The 18,218-nt window shown below is 38.6% G+C and overlaps 1 protein-coding gene and 1 non-coding gene across 2 annotated transcripts in view; one reads left to right on the top strand and one right to left on the bottom strand.

Moving 5' to 3' along the window:
• The window catches only part of ALG14 (ALG14 UDP-N-acetylglucosaminyltransferase subunit), an 87,576-nt gene that overhangs the window by 9,990 nt on the left and 59,368 nt on the right, over positions 1 to 18,218 (top strand). The gene's annotated exons all lie outside the window — the stretch shown is intronic.
• Positions 1,645 to 1,751, bottom strand: LOC142869707 (U6 spliceosomal RNA). The gene has a single exon (XR_012918281.1). It is a non-coding gene; the product is annotated as a U6 spliceosomal RNA (small nuclear RNA).

The raw sequence follows: 18,218 nt of genomic DNA, 5'->3' as shown, positions 1-18,218 counted from the left end.
GCAATGTATTTCCAGAGTCTTTCCATCTCTGAAAATATCTTTGTTGTGACATTATGCCCCATCATTTGCCTTGGTATGCAATTCTAATTGTAACGCCACATTTCTTTTCCCCTCAGAAGTCTGTAAATACTATTTCATTCTCTTCTAGCAGTTGGAGTTCCAGAAAAGGAGTTTGATGCCAGTTTAATTCTCCTTCCTGAGAGTTCTGAAATTTAACCAGGTCATGTCTACATGTCTGTTTTTTCATTAATTCTTTCTGGAATTCAGTAAACTCATCATCTTTCTTCAGTTTGGCATTTTCTTCTATTTTTTTCTACTTTTATGTTCTGTATACCAATCCCTTTGTCATATTATGTATGTGTCATATATATGTCATATACATATTTTCACATATATATACACAGTTGTCCCTTGTTATCTATGGGGGATTGATTTCCGGACCCCACTCACATACCAAAATTCAGATACTCAAGTCCCTTATATAAAAGGGTATAGTATTCGCATATAGCCTTGAATCATCTTTATTTATCGTTTTTATAAATCAGCTCTCTATACTTTAAATCATTTCTAGATGACTCATAATACCAAATACAATGTAAATAGTTGTTTTGCTATATTGTTTAAGAAATAATGACAAGGGAATAAAAGTCTCTACATGCTCAGTGCAGATGCAACCATCCATTTTTTTCCCCCAAAAATTGTTTTCAGTCCATGATTGGTTGAATTCATGGATGCAAAACCCATGGATTTGGTGGGCTAACTGTGTTTATATATATATTTTTTTCTTCCTGCTCATTCTTTCACTGTTTTATGATGAAAAAACGTTTTTTTTTTAATTTTTTTATTTCAAAATATTAAGGGGGAACAAGTATTTCTGTTACATGAATATCTTGTATAATGCTTGAGTCTGTACATTTTCCTTTAGGAACCTAAATTTATATTTTCCTTTAGGACTTTAAAGTCGTAGAGTTATACTCATGTGTTTTAGTTTCTAAAAGTTTTAACATTTTGCTTTTTACATTTGGTATTAATTCATCTGGAATAGATTTTTTCTGTATAATATTAATATTTGAAAGGTATCTAATTTCCATATGGTAAAACAGCTGTTCCAGCCCAGCACTGTTTACTGAATAGTCCTTTTCCCACTGATGTGCAGTGCCTCCACTGTTATGATCAAGTTTCTACGCATGCATGGGTCTGTATCTGTGCTCTCTGTTCTGGTAACTGCTTCATTTGTCTATCCCTGAGCCAGTGCCAAACTCCCTTAGTCTTATTCTTTGAAAGTATTTTAATTCTTCTTTCTTTTTACATAGGTTTTTGAATTAGCTTTGACAAGTTCACAAAGAACCGTGTTGGTAATTTTATTTGAAATAAATTAAATACAGCAGTTTAGGGAGAACTTATCTCAATATGATGTCTTCCTATCCTGAAACTTCTCTCTCTTCATTATTTATATCTCCTTTAATGCTTTTCAATAACATTTTCTGATATTCTTCATAATTTTTTTGTATTAATATTTATTTCTAGGTACTTTGTATTGTTTTATTATTCTTGTGATATATCTTTTGATGACATTTCCTGTATTGTGATATATAAAAATACAATTGATTTTGTGTAGTGATCTTTCTTTTTAATTTTTAATTTAAAAACATGGGACACTTCCCAAATTTGCATGTCATCCTTGTGCAGGGGCCATTCTAATCTTCTCTGTGTGGTTCCAATTTTAGTATGTGTGCTGCCAAAGCAAGCACTTGTATAGTGATTTTTTTTTTTTTTTTTAGACAGAATCTCACTCTGTTGCCCTGAGTAGAGTGTCATGGCGTCAGCTTAGCTCACAGCAACCTCAAACATCTGGGCTCTAGCGATCATTCTGCCTCAGCCTCCCAAGTAGCTGGGACTACAGGCATGTGCTACAATGCCTGGCTAATTTTTTCTATATATTTTTAGTTGTCAATTAATTTCTTGATATTTTTAGTAAAGACAGGGTCTCATCCTTGCTCAGACTGGTTTCAAACTCCTGACCTTGAGCCATCCACCTGCTTCAGCCTCCAAGAGTCCTAGGATTACAGGCGTAAGCCATCATGCCTGGCCTTGTATAGTAATCTTACAAGAACTACCTTGCTGCACTCTAATTCATCCTGATAATTTTTTCAATAAATTTTTACTATGAAAATAATCTCATCATCTATAAACAGTAACAACTCTTGATTCTTTTTAATCCTTATACCTTTTTTTCCCCCTGATTTTATTGTATTGTTAGAACTTCCAGAACAGTAACAAATAGAAGCAGTATAGTGATCATCCTTATATTCCTTCTGATTTTAAAAGCATGCAAAGAGTTTTATTTGAAATCATATTTGGTTGTTGATTTTTTTTTTTTTTTTTTTTTGAGATAGAGTCTCACTCTGTCGCCTGGGCTAGTGTATGGTGGTATCATCATAGCTCACTGCAACCTCAGACTCCTGGGCTCAAGCAACCCTCTTGCCTCAGCCTCCTGAGTAGCTGGGACTACAGGCATGCACCACCAAACTCAGCTAATTTTTCTATTTTTTGTAGAGATGAGGTCTCACTATGTTGCTCAGGCTGGTCTTGGTCTCCCAAAGTGCTAGGATTACAGGCGAGCCACTGCATCTGGCCTTTGGTGGTTGACTTTTATCAGCTGTCTTTTCCACATCTGAAATGATAATATGGTTTTTCCAATTTTATGTTTATGTGTACAATTACATGGTATGAACTATTTTTGAATTCTTGGAATAAACCCAGTTTATTTTTTTTTATTTTTTTTTTTTTTGAGACAGAGTCTCGCTTTCTTGCCTAGGCTAGAGTGAGTGCCGTGGCGTCAGCCTAGCTCACAGCAACCTCAAACTCCTGGGCTCAAGCGATCCTCCTGCCTCAGCCTCCCGAGCAGCTGGGACTACAGGCACGAGCCACCATGCCCGGCTGATTTTTATATTATATATATTAGTTGGCCAATTAATTTCTTTCTATTTTTATGGTAGAGACGGGGTCTCGCTCAGGCTGGTTTTGAACTCCTGACCTTGAGCAATCCGCCCGCCTCGGCCTCCCAGAGTGCTAGGATTACAGGCGTGAGCCACCGCGCCCGGCCAAACCCAGTTTATTCATGGTGTGTTATGTTTTAATACATTTCTAGATTTGGCAAACATATTGTTTTGGTTTTTTTTTTTTTTTTTTGGAGTTTTACATTTATGTGGATGAACAAGATTGTCCTGTACTTTTCCTTTCTTGTACTTTTGTTTGGTTTTGTATCAAGGTTACAGTAGTCTCATCACATGAGTGGTGTCCTTTTTCTTTGACCTTTTAATTATTTCAAAGTTTAAAAAAAATTCTAAACATAGTTATCTTTTAAAAAATGATTTATTATTTTATTCTAACGTAATCAGAAAATTGATCTGTATAAGAGCCAATTTTTTTTAAATTGTCGAAATTTCCTTCATGGCCTTGAAATTTACTTAACATTCTTGCACAGGGTCAGTTGTTCCACATGTCACTGAGAAAAAATGTGTATTCTCTAATTGTTGGCCTAGTAAATATGACCATTAAGTGAAGCTTATTTGGATTTTCCAAATCTACTATGACCTTGCTAATTTTTTGTGTATGCTTGATTTATCTATTACTGAAAAAGATATGTTGAAATTTCCTTCTGTGATGGTAGGTTTAATTTCTTCTTGTAGTTGTTTCAATTTTGCTTTGTGTATTTTCAGACTATTTTATTACATGCATTTAAGTTTAGAATTGTTACAGTCTATTTGTCAATTGAACTTTTTGTTATTATAGCATTTAGTGACCCATTTTATCCTTAAAATGCTTTTTCTTAAAGTATGTTTTCTTCTGATATCAATATGGCTAACCTTACTTTCTGTTCTTATAATTTGCTTTTATTTTTTGGATATATCTTCTGTAAATAACATGTAGCTGGAATTTTTGTAAAATTCAAATCTGACTTTATAGGCAGAGGATGTATTCTTGTAAAAGAAGTTCCTTGGTATTTTTTGAGACTTGTTTTGTGGCCTAAGATATGGGTTGTTTAAATAAATCTTGTGTATTTGAAAAAGAAAGCATATTCCCTATTGTTTGGTACAAAATATTTTATATGCCCATAATGTTATTTATTATATCATTCGAGTCATCTGTATCTTTATTAATTTTTTGACTTCTTGATCTATTCTTTACCGAGCGAGGTATGTAAAAATTGTAATTATGAATTGTCTTTTTTTCTTTGTATTTGTCAGTTTTCTGTTTATATTTTTATATTCTAGTTCAAATTTGATTCTTTATAGTGAATTGCCATTTTTATCGTTTTGTCCCTAATAATGCTTTGTTTCTTAAAATCTGTTTCGTCTAATAGTAACATAAGCAATGCTAGCTTCCTTTTGGTTAGTGTTTGCATGGTATATCTTTTTCCATCTGTTTTCACTTTTTGTGTGTCATTATATTTCAGATTTGTCTTTTACAAATGGCTTATAGCAGAATTTTAAAATTTAAAACAGATTTTTTTTTTTTTAAAGAGACGAAGTTTCACTCTGTTACCCAGGCTGGAGTGAGTGGTTTGATCATAGCCCACTGCAACCTTGAACTCTTCGGCTCACGCCTTTCTCCTGCCTCATTCTCCCAAGTAGCTGGGACTACAGGTGCGTCCCACCATACCCAGCTAATTTTTCTATTTTTTTTTTTATAGAGATGGAGTCTTGCTGGATTGCCCAGGCTGGTCTCAAACTCCTGGCCTCAAGTGATCCTCCCTTCTTGGCCTCCCAAAGTGCTAGGATTACAGGAATGAGCCATTGCAACTGACCTATATAGTATTTTCTTTGCTTACCCTTACTTCTTGTATCCTACCCTTTCCTTTCAAATTCAGTGTCTTTCAGAAGTGTATCTTTTATTAGTTCCTTCATGCAAGGGCTGTAAGTGATGAATTCTTTCCATGTTTTTTGTTTGCCTGAAAATATGTCTTGGTTTTGCCCTGCCTTTGATTGCATTCTGCATTTATAATTCTAGGCTGAACTTTTTCCTTCATAACTGTGAGTTGAGCATTTACTCATTTATCTAACAAATATTTATTGAATACCTACTGAGTGTTAGCACTATAGTAGTGAATAAAACAAAGAAAAATCTCCACTCTCATTGTGCCTGCATTCTAATGAGGGGATAATAAATAAGATAATTGAGTAAAGATTATAATGTGTTAGTGAAATCTTGTTAAGAAGAATAAAACAAGGCAAGGGAATAGGGAGTCTGTGGGGAAAGGATGTGAAGGGAGTTTGTAATTTTAGGTAGAGTGACCAGGAAAGGTGGTACTTGAACACACTTGAAGACCTGAGGGGGTGAGGTTTTAAGCCATCTGTGGAAAGAGTATTCTTGGAGGGGAAGTGATAACTGCAAAGAAGGCCCTGAGGTGGGGCTGGGCCACTCTCACCTAGTGAGGGGTCAGTGTAGCCAGAGTGGAGGAAGGGAGGGAGAGCCATGCAGGATATGAGGTCATACAGGTCAGATCTTTTAAGGCCTTGTGGTCCATATTTAGGCTTAAATTTTTTCCCAGTGAGTGAAATGGAGAGCCATTGGGATGTTTTAGGTAGAGGAAGGACGTGATCTGACTGGATGGCTTTGGCTGCTGAATAAACGGAAGTGGAGAAGGGCAAACGCAGAGAGAGGAGTTTTGAGGCTGTTGCAGTAATCCAAATGAGAGACCACTGTGACTCAGACCAGGATGGCAACAGTGCATATAGTGGGGGTGAGTCAGAGTCTGAGTATATTCTGAAGGGAGAGCTAATAGGATTTGCTGGCAGGTAAGTTGTGAGGTCTGAGAGAAGAAAGAGGAGTGGAAGGTGACACTCAGGTTTTTGGCCTGAGCCACTAGAAGAATGGAGTTGCCACTTACGTGGGGAAGGTTACAGGGGAGAGCAGGAGGGCTAACTGGGGTGTCTGTAAACATGCAAGTGAAGATGCAGCGAATACGGTTGGATCTATGTCTCTCAAGTTCCTGAAAGAGGTCTGGTCTGGAATATAAAATTTGGAGTCATCTGGGTGTAGATGGTGGTACCTAAGATAAGAAACTTGGTGACAGTACCCACGGGTTGATTGATAGAAAATAGAAGAGGACTAAGAACTAGGCCCTAGGGCATTCTAACTTTCAGATATAGGGAAGCTGTTACTGTGTGGAAATGTCAGTTGCCATTTTGGTCCCTCATTTACACTTCTCTTCCTAAACCTTCCAGGGACTGAAACCCCAGCCCCTCTGGCATAATTATATCTTCCTCCTGAAACCTAAGTGCAACAGGCTGCTTTTTCCCTTTTCACTTTCTTTTTTCTGGCAAGTAGGGATTTCATTTTCCTTCTTCCTAGTTCAGATAAAATAATATTTTTTTGTAGTTCTGACAGCATTTTAATTTCTTTAAAGAAGGAGAGTTTTCAAGTTAGTTTGTATTGCCATTCTGTCAGAACCAAAGTCAAATTCATTTTCTAGTTAAAGTCAGAGTTTTGATGTACCTTCTGTGTGTGTATTCTGCGCCATTTGTGTAAACAGCAGCCCCTTCCTCCCCTAATTTTCCTCCTTTTTTTTCCCCTTATGCTACTGAGCCAGCTGCAATTTCCTAGCTATAGATAATACTCCTATAGTTATAGGCCTTGAACTATCTCTCTGTAATTTAATTTTTTCAGACTTCTCAAGTGAACCAGAAAATCTGTACCATTTTAAAGCAGTAAACTGCACTTGTGCTTGGGCAGAGGATCTCATCTATAATGCCTGGAGCACTACAGGAATGAAAATGCATCGATTCACACTTGGTTCTGGTGAGAAGCCCAAACCCACATTATCAACACAGGCTTGCCCTTCCAAAAACACAAAGAAGACCTTCCCAGAAATCAGAAGATACAAATTAAAAGTATTAACCCTTAGAGTGACACAAGTAACATAGGAATTTTCTGTCATTTGGTTTATAACTTATTCTGGTATAGAATTATTCAGTAGATTTCTAAATATTTTTGCCAGTTTGTGGGAAAAATTTTAAATGTTGGTATTTACTTATTCTAGACTTAAATATAAAGCAGGTTTTTAAGCTAAATTTTAAACTAATATAATTTTATTAATTGAATATTAGAAGTGGCTAACTTTTGTTGTAGAAACTTCTTCAAATTTCTTATTTCTTTGATTCAGTGTATTTTTTAATGGTATTTAATATTTTCGGTACATAATTCACCTTATTTATAAATATATAAGAGTAAAGAGAATTACTTTCGGTATACTTTTTAATTCTACTATTCAGGCTATGTTTCTCTGAGTAGTTTAGCTTTTTATGAGAAACTGAGATTAGACAGGTGAAGAGCAGAGAGCTAAGCAAAAAGAAAGAAAGAAAAAGGAATGTTTGGCTGTGAAATTACTTATATGAAAAAATATCTTGAAAAGACTTCTAAAGAAAAAGTAATTTCCATTGGGATTCGTTCTAAAGTAAAGAGTGGTCAAGTAATATCTTCCAGCAAAAATTGGATAGTAACCTTTCCAAATAGAACCAATTACCAGAGCTATATGAAGGCAAATGAAAACTCAAACCAGAGTTTTCTTCTTGGAGAGCAGTAGTCTCCTTTTTAGGCTGTGTTTTAGCAGGGACATCCCCCCTACAAGGCATGGAAGGAAATGAGGCTCAGGGAATCACACTGTGGATTTGGGTTCATCCTTTTATTTGCTTCTGCATCTGAGCCCTGTCTCTTAACTGCCTCCCTTGACAACCAACTTTCACTCTTTGTAACTTCTGTTAGAACATCAGTCGGCCCCTACAGATCAGATCAATAAAGAAAAAAGTGACACTTGAATAAAACATTTTAAAACATCATTTAAAAATTATAGAGCGGACTTTTTTTCACATATAAAACAACAATAGAAGTTGCTGAAGACTGATTTAAAGGGTTAAAGATTAGAGCCAATCTTCACTTTCAGGCCACTTAATTAGATTTCCCACTACTCTGTAATTAGACTTATAATGTTTCCATGAAAGGTTATTTGTTCATTCATTTAAAAAAATATTAAATGAGTGCTGATTCTGTACAAGACACTTGCTTAGTGGTTATTTCAGCAAATCTCCATAGAGTACACCCCAGAATTAACCATGCCAGGACTGTGAGGGGTTATTTTCCTGTTTCTTTACTCTTTTCTATTCTTTCCAAATTTTATTCCTTTTTTGCTTGTTTCTTTTTTTTTTTTTTTATATATATATATATCAGTTGGCCAATTAGTTTCTTTCTATTTATAGTAGAGACGGGGTCTCGCTCTTGCTCAGGCTGGTTTTTGAACTCCTGACCTTGAGCAATCCGCCCGCCTCGGCCTCCCAAGAGCTAGGATTACAGGCGTGAGCCACCGCGCCCGGCCTGCTTGTTTCTTAATTTAAACACTTTGGACAGTACAGAAATATATAAAGTAAAAAGTAGAAGTTCCCTGTTACCACCCCAGTTATACTCTCTAGAAGTAACTACTGTACCAACTTGAGTTATATTCTGCCAGTGATACATATATAATTTTTATTTCAAAATATTAGAGGGTACAAGTGTTCTTGTTACATGGATGAATTGTATAATGCTGAAGTCTGGACACCAGTGCTTATTTTCCCTCCTGTTGTACATGTCCATATAACCAAGTCTTATGAATTATGTGCATACATATACTGGTAACCATGCAGATAATGTCAGGGGATTTTTTGGAGGGAGCTAGGTATGCCTAGTTTATAATTCACATCCCATATATGTACAACTTTTTTCCCCATTTAATTCTATGATAGCTGTCCATGTTAGTACATTAGGTCTAATTTGTACTTCTAAATGATTGTATAATAGTCTGTAGTATTGATATACTGTTTCCTTATTACTGTTTTCAGTTTTTCACTAAATACTATAGTAAACATTTTTGTATCTACACACATTCTGGAAGTATTTTTATATCTTTCCAAATATTCTACAATAAACATGGGTGTTACTTTGATTAGGAAAAAAGTTAAAAAAGAAGCCCAAGTTAAATAACTTGCTGACATTAAAGTTTCCCACTATAGCATTCTGCCACATTGTCAACTGGAATTCCTGTTTTCAAGTACACATAGAAATTGTGAAAAAGTATAAATGTGCAGGGTAGAAACTAATGTAATAGATATTCCAAACTGTTGTTATTCTGGCCATTAAATAAAACCTATGCTTTCTATTCATAGTTTTCAATGATTTGCTCAAGCCAGCAATACCGAATGGCCTATTATATACAAATCCTACATATGCCACACGCTACTGTTGCTTTAGACACTAGTCGTCTTCTCTGCATCACATTCATATCTGTGGCTGCGCACATTTAGCTTCCTAAAACACTACGCTGCACAAATAACCCATTATTCCAGCATTTTCATTGGTTTCCTTCATATGAAAAAGTATATTTGGAGCCAAAAGCCAATGTCCATTAGAGGCATTCTTGCTCTCTAAAATCAGAACCAAAATAAGAATATCTCCTGTTTAGTCATACTATTTTTTTGTTTTGACTCTCCACCTAAGATGAAATAAGAGGTATAAATATTGAAAAAAAAGAAATAGCTATATTCTCTAAATAATTATATATCTAGAAACAAAATCACCTAAAAGACTATAAAGTATAGAAAATAGAAGATCAGAAGAGTATCAGCTAGGCATGGTGGTGTGTGCCTGCAATCTCAGCTACTTAGGAGACCGAGGCAAGAGCATCACTTTAGCTTAGGAGTTCGAAGCCAACCTGGGCAACATAACAAGACCTGTCTCAAAAAAAAAAGTCCTTTGGGAAAAGTGGCAGATGCAAGCCAAATACGCAAAACTCAATAACCTTTTTATTGCTAGATTTAGGTACTAGAAAAAATAATGAAAAAAACTACTTTAAATATTAAACACTGGGAAAGGATCTTTAATAAAAAGAAATGATCAATATGGACACAACAGTGAAATCTTGTTGAGACATAAAATATGGTATAAATAAATATGGAAGCATGTTCCTGATGTTTAAAAATCAAGATTTTCAATTTTCCCAAATTTATAATGCAATAGTAGCCAGAATTCTAATGCTTTTTAAAAACTTTGTTTATTCAACAATAAATATTTGCTTTCCATTTGCCAGGTATTGTTATAGACAATTGGTATAGACCAGTGAACAAAACAGACCAAAAAATGTCCTGCCTTCATGGAGCTTACTCAACTCAAGCTGGATAGGAAGACAGCAATACTAGACGTAGGAAAAAAGAGGCTCTTAAAGCCTGTTAGAAGGTGATCAGTGCTGTAGGGGAGTGGCACAGGCAGAGGGGAACTGGGAATTCTGACGGGGTGGAAGAAGTTGCCATCGCTGCTCTTAGGGCCTTAAAGAGGATGAGGACAACTGGGAGAAGAGCGTTTCAGGCAGAGGGAAAAGTCTCTGGAAAACTGCAGAGGGGCATTCCTGGGTAGCAGTAGCAAGGAGTTCTGGTGCCTGGAGCAGAGTGAGTGGAGGGAGGGACTCGGGACAGGAGATGGAAGGAGAGGGCAGGGACCAGATGACACAGGGCCATTTAGGCCATGGTGGGAACTTCCTCTCTTACTCTGAGGAAAATAGGGAGCTATTGGAAGGTTTTGCTCGCAGGAGTGATGTGGTCTGACTCCTGTCTTGCACAGGTCACTCTCATTGCTGTGTTACAGATAGACCAAAGGTGAAGCCAGGGGAACCAGTTAGGGGGCTGGTGCCACGATCCGAGCAAGTGATAGTGTGGTTTGCACCAGTAGGGCTAGGAGTAGGGGAAAATAGCTGGATTTTGGATATTTTTTTGAAAGTAGAGTGAATAGAATTTCCTGACAGATTGGATATGGGATGTGAAGAAAAGAGAGGAGTCAAGCATGACTTTAAAGCTTTTGGTCTGAACCATTGTGAGAATGGAGTTGCCATCACTGACCCTGGGAAGACTGTAAGTGAAGCATCCCTGTCACCAAATGTCTTTAAAATGTTTCATACCACCCAAATGAATCAGCAGCCTCTGCCTTGGCTGGAGGGACCAGGAAACTCCATGGGATTTAGAGGGACTTCCCAGGCTCTCCTTGTGCTGATTCAAAACCATTTCCTAAGTCCTGCACACTTGCTTTTGCTCTTGCTCTTCTCTCCTCCCCATGTTTTCCTTCTCACTTCTCTCCCCTCCTTCCTCTTTCCCTCTCCTTCTCTGCCTTCTTCCTTTGGCCTTCCCCCTCCCTCTCTGTCTTCTTCCTTTTTGCCTTCTTCCCTTCTGCCTTCCCCAAAACAGTCCTTCAAGCTTCAGAAATGGTCCTGGAGAGTTCCTCCATATGTTGAAGGACTTCTGTTGTCATTTCCTCTGTAGCCTCCCCAGTCCGTGTCAGTGGCATCCCCTCATGCTGCCACCAGGTGGCAGTGCACTGCTGAACATCGACCTGCAGGACCTGCCCTGCTGCTCAGTAGAGGCAGTATAGGGCTGAACTTTGGAATGGCAGATAGAGGGATTTCTAATGTATATTACAGGCTAAGCCGGCATGGGATAGGTGGGGAGAGGTTGTCTCTACTTCTTTTTTGGAGAACATCATATATCATTGCTAGGGATGATTTTCCTTTCTTAAATTTGAAAAGGCTTTATATGGGTTTCTTGCAATCTTTCTATCTGGAGAATGTTTTTATTTAAAGACTGTTCACCAGGCCGGGCATGGTGGCTCAGGCCTGTAATCCTAGCACTTTGGGAGGTGGAAGTGAAAGGATTGCTCAAGGTCAGGAGTTTGAGACAAGCCTGAGCGAGAGTGAGACCCCGTCTCTACTAAAAAAAATAGAAAGACATTAGCAGAACAACTAAAAATATTTAGAAAAAATTAACCGGGCATGGTGACACATACCTGTAGTCCCAGCTACTCAGGAGGTGGAAGGCAGGAGGATTGCTTGAACCCAGGAGTTTGAGGTTGCTGTGAGCTAGCCTGATGCCATGGCACTCTAGCCCAGGCAAGAGTGAGATTCTGTCTCAAAAAAAAAAAAAAAAAAGACTGTTCACCAAACACCTTGCAGAGGTTGCAGCACTGGTATATTTGTTTCAGATGCTCTTCTTTTTCTGAGATAGGTAGAGCAGCTCACTAGAAGCTTTGCCTTCTGCAAAGTAAAATCCTTCTTGAAACCCAAAAGTGGATATTGATTGAGCAGTTTTTGTATGCAAAATTTGTACTAAGTTTTATGAGGAATACAAGAAAGGAAGTGCCTCTTTTGTCTCAAGAAGTTTTAGGTGTGGTTAGAGAGGAAAGAACATAAATATTGGAAACGTGAAGAGTTAGTCATTAAAAGCATTACTGGGCAGTGCTAGCAAATAAAAGATAATAAAGGCATTAGGTACTTCTGAAGCCTGGGGTGCAGCGTGGGGCTGAAAACAAGCCTTTTGATTGAAGTCTGCCTACAGAGGAGCTAGACTCCGAGACTCTATACAGGTAGAAAACCAAAGCTTTAACCATTGCACAGGTTGAACTGAATAGGTTTTGGCTTTGGAACACCAAGCCAGATTGGGGATTTGGGTAAAGTACTGCCCTGAACACAGAGAGCTTCATAAGAGTGAATACCTCCACTGTCCCTGCACTTAGCTCCCCTTTCTGGATCAGTTCCCAGAATGCTACATTTATATCCTCCAGGCAGGAAATTGAAGGTTAGTTTTGAAGAAACGGCTTTGCCCAAGAGTACAGAACTATAGACCCTGACACTTGGGTCAGGTCCTGACTATTTTTTACCTTTCCTTTGACAAGCCCCACCCAGCACACAGAGCTTCCAGCCTGCTTTTTAATGCCTCAATTCTTTAATATGAACCAGGGCTTCTCAATCTTGTCACTATTGACATTTCAGGCCAGATAAATCTTTGTTGTAGGGGGATGTCCTGTGTGTTGTGGGATGTCTAGCAGGATCCCTGGCCTCACTAGATGTCAGTTGCTCTCTTCCCTCCCCCATAACCAGTCATGCAACCCACAGTGTCTCCAGATCTCCCTCTTGAGAACCAGTGGCTTGAACCAATATCCACAGATTATCAGACATTCTCGGAAAGCCTCTAAAATAAGAGAAGCTACAACTACCAATCAGTGAGAGGAACTTTGAGAAAAGAAATCAGAGAAAAGGGAAATGCAGAGAGGAGGGTAGCAGAAGAGGGGTCTTAAAAGAAAACAATTATTTTCAGAGAAATCAGAGGGTATTGTGTCCTTAAAAAAATAAGGACGAATAAGATCTATTTTTTAAAAACTCAGAACAAATAGACTCTTGGTTATTAAAATTTTGATTGCAGGAATGAAAAAAATCAATAAAAGATGGGAGATCATATGGAAAAACTCAAGAAAATGATAAAAAGCATAAAGCATAAGAAAAAGGTAAAAACAATAGAGAAAAGTATGAAAATTAAACAATCAAACTGGATGTTAGAGGTCCACTATCCAAAAAGAACACAAGGCAACAGGGGGAAAGTTCAAAACAAAACAAAGTGATGACCCAGGGAAAATTCCCAGAGCTGGAAGGACACGGCCTCCAGACTAAAAGGACTGTCCCCAGCCCAGTAAAACTGTAGTCACAACGAGATATGTGATCTATAATTCCAGAATTAGGATAAAGAGAAGATACCAAAAACATCCAGACAAAGCAAGAAAAGGAGTCACATTGGGGGTCCAAATGGCATTCAGAGCAACAATGGAGCACTGTCTCGAACTGATTCCCATATACCCTTTCCCGGAGGATGTGCCCCACCAAAACAGGGGGGACCCAAGAAGGAAGACCTAGTCCCAGAGTCCTGGGCCCCTGTCTAGGAGAGAAGCAAAGAGAATCCTCGGAATGACAGTGGGGGCAGTTCTGGTGTGCAGACCTCTCAAGCAGGGCTAGAGAGCAATCAGTCAGGAGTGAGCTGGGGGCAGAGAACTCCAGAAGAGCTGGTGCCAAGAAAGAAATGAGGACAGGCCGGCTGCAGTGGCTCACGCCTGTAATCCTAGCTCTCTGGGAGGCCGAGGCCGGCGGATTGCTCGAGGTCAGGAGTTCGAAACCAGCCTGAGCAAGAGCGAGACCCCGTCTCTACTATAAATAGAAAGAAATTAATTGGCCAACTAATATATATAGAAAAAATTAGCCGGGCATGGTGGCGCATGCCTGTAGTCTCAGCTACTTGGGAGGATGAGGCAGAAGGATTGTTTGAGCCCAGGAGTTTGAGGTTGCTGTAAGCTAGGCTGACGCCGCGGCACTCACTCTAGCCTAGGCAACAAAGCGAGACTCTGTCTCAAAAAAAAAAAAAAAAAAAAGAAATGAGGATAATAAATGACCTCAGGGGTTTGACCAAACTGAGAGGACTGTAGGAATTTTAAAACCATGTGTGCGTGTATATATTCTTTGATATATATATATATATATCAAATATAACTTGATTAAAAAAAAAAAGTCAATGAATGCTTTCAATGCAGGTAGGAAGAGATCTCTGTGGGCTAGACTGTTGGGGTGGGGTGGGGACATCTCCAAAAGAATACGGTGAGATGAAGGCGGGAGGACAGCATGGGAAAAAGTGAGGAAGTTGGAAAGTGCAGGATGTGTTTAGACAGAGGATGTGTTTTGATAAGAATCATGATAGGAGATTGGTAAAGAAGTTGTTAAATTACAAGACAAGAAATGATTTCAATTTTAGAAATCTGAGATCATCTTAGACTGTTTTTAGTTGCAGGAAGAATTTAAGGGTTCGATATTATTTCAGGTTATAGAAGGGAGTTAGAGGGACCATCTCTAAATTGTGGATATGAGTTGACTTTTGGTTTTGTTTTTGAATATATTTTTCTGTATTTTCTAAAGTTACAATTAGAAAAGTACAATTATACTTTTGTTTTGGAAGTACAACAGTTTTGCTGTTACTTTAATAAATAGGGATTCTTTTGGTTTGAATTTTTTTTCTTTTTTGGTCTTGCAATTTTGATTTGTATATAAATCAGCGGCAGTTTGGTTGTTTCAGGATTTGTCAACCAGTACCTCTAAAACTAACAGCATTCTTCCTCTTAATACCACCTACTATTTTCCACAAGGTGGGGTGCTAACTTCATACAGTGAACTGAGACTGTGCAACTTGCTGAGACTTCTAAATTTAATGCATTTGTTGTTTATCTTCTACAGTTCATAAGCAGTTCTAAAAGAAATGGTTGTAAATTATATAATCAGAATTGTGGGGGGTTGCTTTATTTTGTAAACTATATATTACAACTAATGGCTTAACATATTTACATTTTTAGAGTATGACTAATGTATATGTGTACATCCTAAGGTCCATCCTAATGGACCTTAACTATATTCAGTTATAGGTAAAGGTAAAAATACCTCTCATTTGAAAGAAGGCCAGTCTAAATGAGTGAAATACCCGAATAAGAAAATATGTGTAATTTATTGCAAATAGAGATCTTGATGTGGCTGTTTCAGTGAATAGATTATTCTTTTTGAAATAGTATACCAGGTAGATGTATGCATGCTTCTAAAGTATTTAAAGTAGCTTAATCCCTTAAATTCCTCCCCAAATCTTAATTATTCCTTCCCCTACCTGTAGAACTAAGGCCAGTTAGGTTGAACTTTCTTTGAATCAGATTCTGAATGGATGGAATTAAAATAACTATGAATAACCATAGTGCCGCTATTTCAACTTTCTGTTAGTTTAACCAATTTCCTTGTGCTACTTAAATTTGTGTGGGATTCTTACAACATTCAGAGCAGCACATTTTATAATATAGCACTGTTGTTTCTCCATTTTAAAGTGAATTAATCATATCTAAAAAGTAATATTTGGAGTTAAACACACATTAATAGCACATTTTTTAGAATTAATGCTTATATTATGGTACAAACATGGTTTCCTTTTTGTTGTTATGAAATCAGGGGGTGGCCTGTTTTGGAATTCCTACATCCTTCCTTTTGCTGAAGTGGAGGCTCTTTGGTCCCTTGCAGTCATTAGGCCCCAGCAGGTAATTCTGGAGCCTGGTGGTTGGGGTCATGCCAGGCACACCGTGGTGCTAAGTCCTGCGAGTGGTGAGGCTGTGACTGCTGATGTACTTCAGTTTTAGTCAGGATTGACCAAGCTGAGCATGGTAAACAGTGGGTGCCAAGAGATGTTCACCTGTCCTACAGGTACCTGGTAGGTGCGCACTTCATGATGCTGATGAAGTGCCAGGAAATGGGATATGAGTGAGGGAGCTGTGGTTCCAGCCTGGGTCCTGCTGATAACCAGCTCCATGACCTTGGGTGAATCAACCTCTTTGGACCTCAGTCTACCGCTGTGAAACAAGGAGGCCTGGCTGAGATCAGAGATCCTCAAGTAGCCACCATGATCCCATACTTGGCTTTCAAGTCTGACTTATCAAAGATAAGTGAGGCTGCCACTCCAGGCCATGTGTCTCTAGGGCCTAGCATCCAGACTTCTGAACACTGTCCTCCTAGATTCCCAGTTATCTTGTTCCATATACCTACCTGTCAGGTCAACCCATTGCCTCAGTTCCAGGTACAAACCCCTATTTGCTCCATTTTGACCTAAAAAGTGCCTATACATGTTTTCTAACATTGATATATCTTATACTTAGTATTTTACTGACTCACAAAATTATGTCCCAAACCAGGCCAGGATAAATAATAATATGCCCTCAGCTCGGTTCCCCTCCTTTGTTCTCTCCCTAGGACATGACAGTACTGTTCACCCCAGCTAGAAACCTGAGAGTTGCCCCAAGCTCTCCAGCCTCCTAGACCCCTGCTCCCCACTGTTTGTCCTCTCCATTCCTCACCTTAGTGCTGCAGCTGTCCTTTAGGCCTCGCCGTCATTCTGATGCATTTCAGTGATCTCCCAAATAATTGCCCTTCTCCGTTGTTCCCCACCCCATTCTGTCCATTCTCATGACTGCCAGAGTGGTATTTCTTGAATGCAGATCTGGTCACAGTACTCCCCTGTTTAAACATCCATCAGTGGCTCCTCATTGCCTTTAGATTCAAGTGTAGACTCCTTAACATGGCTTTGAAGCACCATTTTCTCCTGCTCTCTGCCTGTCTTCTTACATACCAAAATATAATTCCAGAAACATGTCATGCTATTTTATGCCTCTCTGCTCTGAACACGCTACTTCCCCTGCCTAGAAGACCCTTCACCCCCCGCCAGACCCAGCTATACCTAGAAAATTTCATATCCCTTACAAGTCAGATCAGGTATCTCATCTGTGAAGCCTGGCTTAGTTTATCAGAGTACAATTGATCACTTCTTACTTGGTGCTAACATTATATTTAATAATTATCTCATGTTGTATTTCTCTCTTTGGGTGCAAATATTTTTCCTGTGCTGCCCTACCAGACTGTAGTGAGTTCCTTGTGAACATCTTATTCACCCTTGTGTTCCTAGCCTGGTTCTTGTCACCTGGTAAGGTGCTCATTGGGTGTTGAGTGAATGAATGAGCAAATGGATTGTGTTCATAATGAAGAGTGCAACTCTGAAATCTAGTGTCATAAACAATTGTTTTCAGATGTGATTTTAATGTATTTTCTTGTTTTGAGAAAAGAAAGCAGTCTTAAATTCATACCATTTTTAAGCCATAGGAAAGGTGTTTCAATTGCAAGTGACATACTCCTAAAATCAAAAGTGGCTTAAATAATAAAGGGAATTTGTCAACTTATGAAACAGGAAAAATTCAATGACGTTTCTGTCAGGACTTGGTCCAGCTGCCCAGGGACGTCACTAATGATAGCAGGTGTCTCTCTGCTCCATCTTCTACAGTGGCAGCTCCTCTAGGCTCCCCACAGCACTGTCTCCAGCAGCCCCAAGCTCTGTCATCAAGGTAGCAAAAACCTGTAGCACCTTCTAGCTTCATGTCTTTTTACTACGCTGTCTGAGGAACAAGTGGGCCTCTTAGAGCATATGAGAGAGGGATAAAGCCTCTTTTCCCAGAAGCCCCAGCAAACATTTCCTGTCTCATAATCTCCAGGTGGGTTATACTCCCATCTTTTAGCAATCATTGTGGCCAGGAGTGAGGATTATTCCATGTTGCTGAAGCCATTCCGGGCCTACTTTTGGAGCTAAGGTTGGGAGTAAAAAAGAAAGGGGGTGAATACTACCAAAACCAGCTGGCAGATAACATGAGAGAATCAGTTACCCAAAGGAAAATTGGAGTTTTGTCAAAAGAAGTGATCAATAAAGGCTGGGAAGAAAACAACAAATGTTTATTATAAAAGGCTTCAAAAATCTTTTGGGCCA

The sequence above is a fragment of the Microcebus murinus genome, chromosome 2 (genome assembly GCF_040939455.1).
Source record: "Microcebus murinus isolate Inina chromosome 2, M.murinus_Inina_mat1.0, whole genome shotgun sequence".
In the NCBI taxonomy this organism is placed as follows: Eukaryota; Metazoa; Chordata; class Mammalia; order Primates; family Cheirogaleidae; genus Microcebus; species Microcebus murinus.
Note: the sequence above shows the minus strand (reverse complement) of the source record. Positions and strands in the feature narration are given on the sequence as shown.